Source organism: Suricata suricatta, chromosome 11, assembly GCF_006229205.1.
Source record: "Suricata suricatta isolate VVHF042 chromosome 11, meerkat_22Aug2017_6uvM2_HiC, whole genome shotgun sequence".
NCBI classification, from domain to species: domain Eukaryota; kingdom Metazoa; phylum Chordata; class Mammalia; order Carnivora; family Herpestidae; genus Suricata; species Suricata suricatta.
In genome coordinates, this window is record NC_043710.1 from 7,230,387 (window position 1) to 7,238,312 (window position 7,926).

A 7,926-nucleotide genomic window follows, 5' to 3' on the forward strand; every position below is an offset into this window, starting at 1 on the left:
ATGGACACCTAGGGACCCCTAACGACATCCACATCAAACTCCTCTTGGCTCATGAACACAGGTGGGAGGAGACACCGGCTGTGCTCAAAGCCTCTGGGGACAGTTAAGAGCTCTGCACCCAATGACAAGTAACCAAGGACAAAATAACAGCGGCTAGAATAAGACCGAGGTTAAACTTTCCTCTCGCATAAAGAGGTCCAGCACAGGGTTAACACAGCAGCTCCACAGCCACCAGGGACCCGGGCTCCTCCCTCCTGCTCTCGGCCACCATTAACACGAGGTTTCCATCCTTGAAATCACCTCATGATCCCAAAACAGTCACTTTCGCTCCAGCCATCGCACCCACGTTCCAGGCAGCAGAGGGTGGAAAGGGGCAAACACACTTTCCCGAGAGCCACCAAAAGTAAGAGAATATGGGGACGCCCTGGGGGCTCAGTTGGTTAGGTATCCGACTTCGGCTCAGGTCATGATCTCACCGTCCGTGAGTTCAAACCCTGCATCGGGCTCTGTGCTGGCAGCTCAGAGCCTGGAGCCTGCTTCTTATTTTGTGTTTCCCTCTCTCTTTGCCTTCCCCCACTCATGCTCTCACCCTCTCTCTCTCAAATAAATAAATATATTTAAAACAATTTTTTAAGTAAGAGAATGCATCCTTAAGCTAATTTCTGACTTGGTTTCTTTCAGGGGGGGGTACACAAATGACAATGACACAGCGTGTAAACAACCATTATGGCAGCGAAAGAAAAGAGGCGGAGTGTCAGGTAGTGTCAGCCCTTCCTACACCCGGGATGCAACGCCGTTCTGTGGTATTCGCCTCAACAAGCCCACGATCATATTCCACTGCTGAGTGCTGTTTAGAACAGCAGCCCGTTGACCAATGCTCAGCCGGTGGTCCACTGGGACCCCCAGGAGTTTCAGAGTTTATTCCTCCTCCTCCACCTTTTTGTTCGCTTTCCTCCTTGGAACAATTTACTCTCTGAGCCTGTTTTTAGTCTTTCCGGATCGGAGTCTTCATACCGAGCTGTTGATCAGAATAGAGAGCCAAGCGAAGAGGAGGGGCGCCCCACGGCCACGTGATGACCGACGCGATTTATCTCATGAAAAGGCTGCTGGCGTGCCTGCCTCCCATAAAGAGAGCCCAGAGCTGGCATTTCTGGTGCTTTCGGCTCTGCAGGTTGAGGCAAGCCCCAGACCCTCTGTGCAAAGAAAGCTAACACACAAGAAGAAAGCAAAAACACACCTCTGTTGGGAGGAAATGTGTTTTTTTTTTAACTTTATTTTTGAGAGACAGAGAGAGAAATAGCACAAATGTGGGAGGAGCAGAGTTAGAGGGAGACACTGAGTCCGAAGCAAGCTCCAGGCTCTGAGCTGTGAGCACAGAGCCTGAGGCAGGGCTTGAACCCACGGACCGTGAGATCATGACCTGAACTGAAGTCGGATGCTTAACTGACTGAGACACTCAGGCGCCCCTGGAAGTGTCTTAAAGGTAGGAGAAAACATGGTGATCAGGAGAGCAGGGCCTAGAGTCCAGAGACCTGGGTCCTAAGGCTGGATCCCTGGATGCCACTGTGTGGCCTTGGGCAAATTACATCGCCGTGCCTCATTTTCCTCCTCCATAAAATGGAACAATAATGGACAACAATAATGTAGAACCTACTCATGAAATGAAATTATCCAGAGACAGGGCTTGGCCCAGGGCAAGTGCCTAATAACATTAAGCAGCACTAATTTTGTCTAGCAGCCACAGTGCCAAAAATCATGTTGACATGCGTCTCCATGACCCGGGGACGGGCTTAGCGCAGGGCCTGGTATGGCCTAAGTGGGTTCTGGATAAACGGTTCAACGTCACTACCATTCTCTTTTGTTTAGGTTTCTTTTTGACAGAGAGTGAGAGAGAGAGGGAGGGGGTGGAGGGGCAGAGAGGGGGCGGGGAGAAGACACAGAATCAGAAGCAGACTCCAAGCTGTCAGCACAGAGCTGGTCTAGGGGCTCGAACTCACAGACCGTGAGATCAAGACGAACCGAAGTCGGACGCTTAACCCACTGAGTCATGCAGGCGCCCCAAATGGTTCTCATTCTTGTTGTTGAGGGAATCTGCAGAAAGTGTTTCCTCTTGTGACTAAAGACACTCCGTCCAGGCCTGGCTTCCCTCAGACGAGGATCCGCCGCTGTGAGCCTCCAAGCCTCAGCGCAGGGAGAGGCCCTGTGAAGCGCTCTGAGCCGCAGCGTCTGCTTGGGGCCTGTGACTGCCTCCAGGGAGAAAGGTCCCCCCACCCCGCTGGCCCCTCGGTGCCCCTCTGGGCTCTCCCCACTCCTGTCCCGTCCTGTCCAGCGCTCTCCCAGAAGTCAGCCTTGTCACAGCTTTGCAAGCACATCTGTCGGCAAGCAGGCCCTGCCAGGCACCTGTTGGCCCCTGCTGGGCAGGAAAGGACTGAGCAGACGATCTGGGGGTGTGGGGGAGGGAGGACACACAGACACCCCTTACTCCAAAGAATATCCCTCCTCCAATAGAGGGGCACTGGCCAGAATTTCTGGCAGAAAAACGCTGGCTTCCAAAAGCTCCTACCATAAAAATTGGATCTGTGTCCCCGTGGAAAATTCCACTTACAGAAAGCATGGCCCCACAAGGAGGAAAACCCAAGCTGGGCACACCTGGCCTTGCCATTCTGCAGCCCTGTGACTGTGGGGAAGTCCCTTCCCCTCGCTGTGCCTCAGTCTCCTCCGAAAGACCATTGGGGAAGTGGATGAAACCCAATGCTCTAAATGCCTAACTCGCATCAGGAAGTTTGCACTGAAGGCAGATCCCAGACCCCACCCCGGAAATACGGAGTCAGCTGGACACAGAGGGGCCAGGAACCCACCCACACCTGCTCCCTGAGGCACCCACAGCTGCCATTTGGCCAGGGGGTTCTGGCTTCCCGGAGTCTCACGGTGACCATGGCTGCCTCCCGGACCCCAGGGAGAGTCGGAGGGAGCGGGGGTCCCAAGGGGAGCAGGCAGGCCCGGCCTGGCGGCTGCTGTCAGCACATCACCCACAGCAAACCCGCACAGCCCGGCCGGCACACCCTCCCCTTCAGGACCAGCGGGGCGGCTGCCAAATGCAGGGCTGTGGGGAGGTGTGCTTTCCGGAGGTCAGTCTCCCTGCCTGTCCTGTCCGGCTGCAAAGCTCTGCAGAAATCTGGAAGGAATTGCTGTCTGGACCCCGGCGCCCCTGAAGCAAGGAAGAAGCCAGGGTTTTCCTTCCTTGAAGATGTGCCCAGTGCTCGCGGGCAGGCACGGCCGATCATGGGGCAGCAAGCCAGGGTCTGCCCATTTAGACGCAGCGGCCTCTCCGCTCACCCTCGGAAGCCCCGCCACTGCGCCATCACTGGCACTTGGTGACACCTGAGGGCCCTCCCAGTGCTGTGTTTCACGCCTTCGAGCCTGCAGACGACCCCATGAGGTTGCAAGTAGAATTCTCCCCATTTCACAGATAGGGTTACTGAGGCCCAGAGAGGCTCAGGCTTGGCCTGCTAGGTGTCCGCTGCGGCTCCAGCCGCGCCTGGCCCCACCAGGGGCCGAGAGTCCGTCCCTCGGGCCCCGTCTCAACCCCACAGATCCCCTGGTTAGTAAGGGTCCGCCAGGAGCCTGGTCCTCGTGGGGGAGGGGCACAAGCTAGAACAACAAAGTGTCGCTGCAAAGCTCTTGCCCCGGGCTCTGGCCTCCCTAAGAGCGCCCAGTGAGAGCACGCGTGCACGCACGCACACATTGCACTCTGCGCATGCTCCCCGCTCCAGAGTCTCACTCACCCAGCACACAGTGCTCACACACTCCTACACACACACGCACACACACAAAGTCACACACATCCTCACATGCACGGCACACAGCACACTCACACACACAAACGTCTGTGCCGACACACCTACGCACATTCACAAGTGCAGTGCATGCCGGTCCTCACACTCGTGTGCTCACGCAACGCACACCCTCACACTCACGCACTCACGCACTGACACCGATTTGCACCCGTACACTCATGCGCTCACATGCTCACGTTTGTACGCTCACACATTCACACATTCGTGTGCTCACACGCACCCCCTCCCAGCTGGTTGGTTGGTTCTCGAACTGCCAACACTGCATCATGTCAGGAAAAGTGAGAGCCAACCAGCACCCCAGGGGTGGAGGGGGGCAGGCAGCAGGGACTGGGCTCAGGGGCGGGGCTTGCCGCACAGGGGGTCACGGAGAGCTAGTGTGGGAGGAGCATGCCTGTGGGCCTGCCTGGACGTGGGGCTCGGTCCATGGCATGCCTGAGCCGACTCTGATTTTCCATGGCTGCTCTTAGTTTTTCGTTTCGACTTAAGCCGCATTTGTGGAGGGCGCCCGGTGTGCCAGGCACCTTGCCAGCACCCTGCTGGACACCCTGCGGCTCTGCCGGGGGGCAGGGGTGGGGGGCACCGCTCCCGTCCCCCCTCACCGGCGAGGCAGTGCAGACCCAGGCCCCGCTGGACCGGCCCCGCGATTAGACCACGGGGCTCCCAAGTGTTCCCATGGCCGCCCCGCCTGCCCTAGCCGCGTGCCTCCTGCCTGGGGACCCCATGGGGCTCACCCTCCACCTTCTCCACACAGACACCCCAACCCACCTTAGCATAGTGGGGAGAGAGGAAGGGGCTTCCCATCACCTACTTGTGGGCCACATGCCCCTCCACCCCCGCCATTGGGGCCCAGCCAGGTCCCAGGCAGGAGAAAGAGGGGGTCCCTCCAGGACCTCTGCCAAGAGAAACATGGACGGCCAGGCAAGGACACCCTGGGCTGCGGAGACACCTCATTGGGTTTTCAAGGAGACAGAGAGGCTTGCGTCCGCCCGGTGCTGCAGAGACAGTGATGGGGCCTTCCTGAAGGGCAGGATGGTCATATGCCCGAAAGCCTTTAAAATATGCGTGCATGAGCACGTGTCCCTTCCGCACAATAATTCACCCATGAGAAGTGCACCCTAGGGAAACGTGTGGACAGGTGAGCAAAGATGTGGGCACAAGGATGTTCGTAGTAACACTTTTTAAAATGGCAAGAAATTAGGGATGCCTGAGTGGCTTGGTGGGTTAAGCGTCCAACTCTTGATTTTGGCTCAGGTCATGATCTCAGGGCGGTGAGATTGAGCCCCGCGTCAGCCTCGACACTGGGCGTGGAGCCTGCTTGAGGTTCTCTCTCTCCACCCCTCCCCCGTTCCCATGTGTGCACAAGCATGCTCTTTCTCCCTCTCTCGTAAATAAGTAAAGTAAAAACATTTTAAAATAATAATTAAAAATAAAATAAAATAGGGGCACCTAGGTGGCTCAGTCGTTAAGCATCCCACTTCGGATCAGGTTTGAGTTCGGGGTTCATGTGTTCAAGCCCCACATCGGCTCTGTGCTGACAACTCAGAGCCTGGAGCCTGCCTCGGATTCTGTGTCTCCCTCTCTCTCTCTCTGCCCCACCCCTGCTCACTCTCTCTCTCTCTCTCCCTCTCTCTCAAAATCTAAATAAACATCAAAAAAATAAAAATTAAATTAAAAAGCAAGAAATTAAAAAACACCCCCAGTAGCCAAAAATAGAGAACAGTCTAAATAAATCATAATATACTCCCCGACTTTTTTTGTAGTTTTTTTTAATGTTTATTTCTGAGAGAGATGAATGGACAGAACATTGCCGTGTTTTATGCTAACAGCAGAGAGCCTGCTTCAGATCCTCTGTCTCTCTGCCCCTCCACCTCCTCTCTCTTTCTCTCTCTCTCTCTCAAAAATGAATAAACAGTGAAAAATAAAACAAAATCTTTAAAAGAATAAACAATATAACAAAAGAAAGAAAAATCTGGATCTCAATGCATCAGAATATTAACTAACGAGATTATTTATGAGCAACACCACCAATAGTCTTCATGTTTTCCTTTTAGCATTTTTTAATTTTTTTTCTAAAATTGACATTCAATGAAGGTGATTTTTTTTGAAGTAGGCTTCACGCCCAGCACAGAGTCTCACATGGGGCTTGAACTCTCCACCCTCAGATCAAGACCTGAGCTGAGATCAAGAGTCAGCCGCTCCACTGACTCAGCGACCCAGGCGGCCCTAAGGTGAATTTTTCTTGATCATTTACACAGATTATATTAGTGTGACTAGACATGAAACGTGCATGAAAGACAACGCAAGAATTGGAAACACTGGCGCCTCTGGTGATTCGGGGGGGAGGGGCACAGGGAAGGACATTTTTTCACTGTGTATTCTATTGCATCCTTTGAATTGTGAATCATGTGTTTATATCTTTTTTCCAAGTGTAAACCAAATTTAAATTTTGAAACAACAAAGAAGGCTACGGAGCACCTCTGCCTTTCACAGACCCCATTTTTGTGCAGCAGTGAATGTGGGAGGGGGCTCTTTATACCAGACTTGCAAACCCAAGGGGGGTAGATGAGGGACAGAGCCCGTGTGAGCCCTGGGGAGCAGTGGGGACCAGAAAGCACACCCCTTCTCTATGGGAGCAACGTGACTGCACCTGCTGATCAGACAATGCAGGAAAACCTCCCGCGAGGTGCGGGCCCTTCCAATTTATCAATAAAAGTCAAACATCCAGACTTTCACATGCATCTTCTCATTTTATTGTTTTTAAGGTTCTTTTTTATTGTTTACTTATTTTGAGAGAGAGCACACGCGCGTGCGCAAATGCATGGGGAGTGGGGTTGGGGGGCAGGAGGAGAGGCAGAGAGATAGAATCCCAAGCGGGCTCCACGCTGCCAGCACAGAGCCTGATGCGGGGCTCGATCCCACCAACCCTGAGATCACCACCTGAGTTGAAACCAAGAGTCGGATGCTTAACCGACAGAGCCACCCAGGTGCCCCTGCATTTCCTCATTTTAAAACATGTGCTAACCCCCCCCAAAAAAAATCTCTAGGCATAGTTTGCAATCCCTACTCTGTTACTGTGGAATATTCTCGTTGAGAGCCCCCAGGGAGCTTTAGGGAGGGGCAGCTTGTGCAGAGTCAAGCAGTACTTGCACAGGGCACTGATGAAACATTCGAACCCTGACTTCAGTTTCGGCAGTAGTTCACTCGTAGGGGCCAAGGGGGCTCAATCGTTTGAGTGTCCGACTTTGGGCTCAGGTCACAATCTCACTGCTCGTAGGTTCGAGCCCTGTGTTGGGCTCTGTGCTGACAGCCTGGAGCCTGGAGCCTGCTTCTGATTCTGTGTCTCCCTCTCTCTCTCTCTACCCCTCAGTGCACGCATACACTCTCTCTATCTCTCAAGTATAAATAAAACAAAAAAAATATTTTAAACATACTTTGTTAATAGTCACGTGAAGGGAAATGAATGTTTGTGGGGTTGCCCGGGCGCTCAGGGATATCAGGACATTTATAGAGCCAGGAGCCGAGGACTGCTCTAGAGGCCACTTTAAAATAAATTTTTTGGGGGGCGCCTGGGTGGCTCAGTCGGTTGGGCCTCCGACTTTGGCTCAGGTCAGATCTCAGGTTAGTGGGTTTGAGCCCCACGTCAGGCTCTGTGCTGACAGCTCAGAGCCTGGAGCCTGCTTCTGATTCTGTGTCTCCTCTCTCTGCCCCTCCCCCGTCTCATGCTCTGTCTCTGTATCTGATCTCAGGTTGTGGGTTCGAGTCCTATGTTGGGTGTAGAGATTACTTAAGAAATAAGGGGCGCCTGGGTGGCTCAGTCGGCTAAGCCTCCGACTTCAGCTCAGGTCAGATCTCACGTTTGTGGGTTCGAGCCCCGCGTCCAGCTCTGTGCTGACAGCTAGCTCAGAGCCTGGAGCCTGCTTCCGGTTCTGTGTCTCCTCCTCTCTCTGCCCCTCCCCCTCTCATGCTCTGTCTCTCCCTGTATCAAAAAATAAAATAAAACATTAAAAAAAATTAAAGGTTAAAGAAATAAATAAACAAAATCTTTTATTTTTTTAAGAGTGGAATAGAA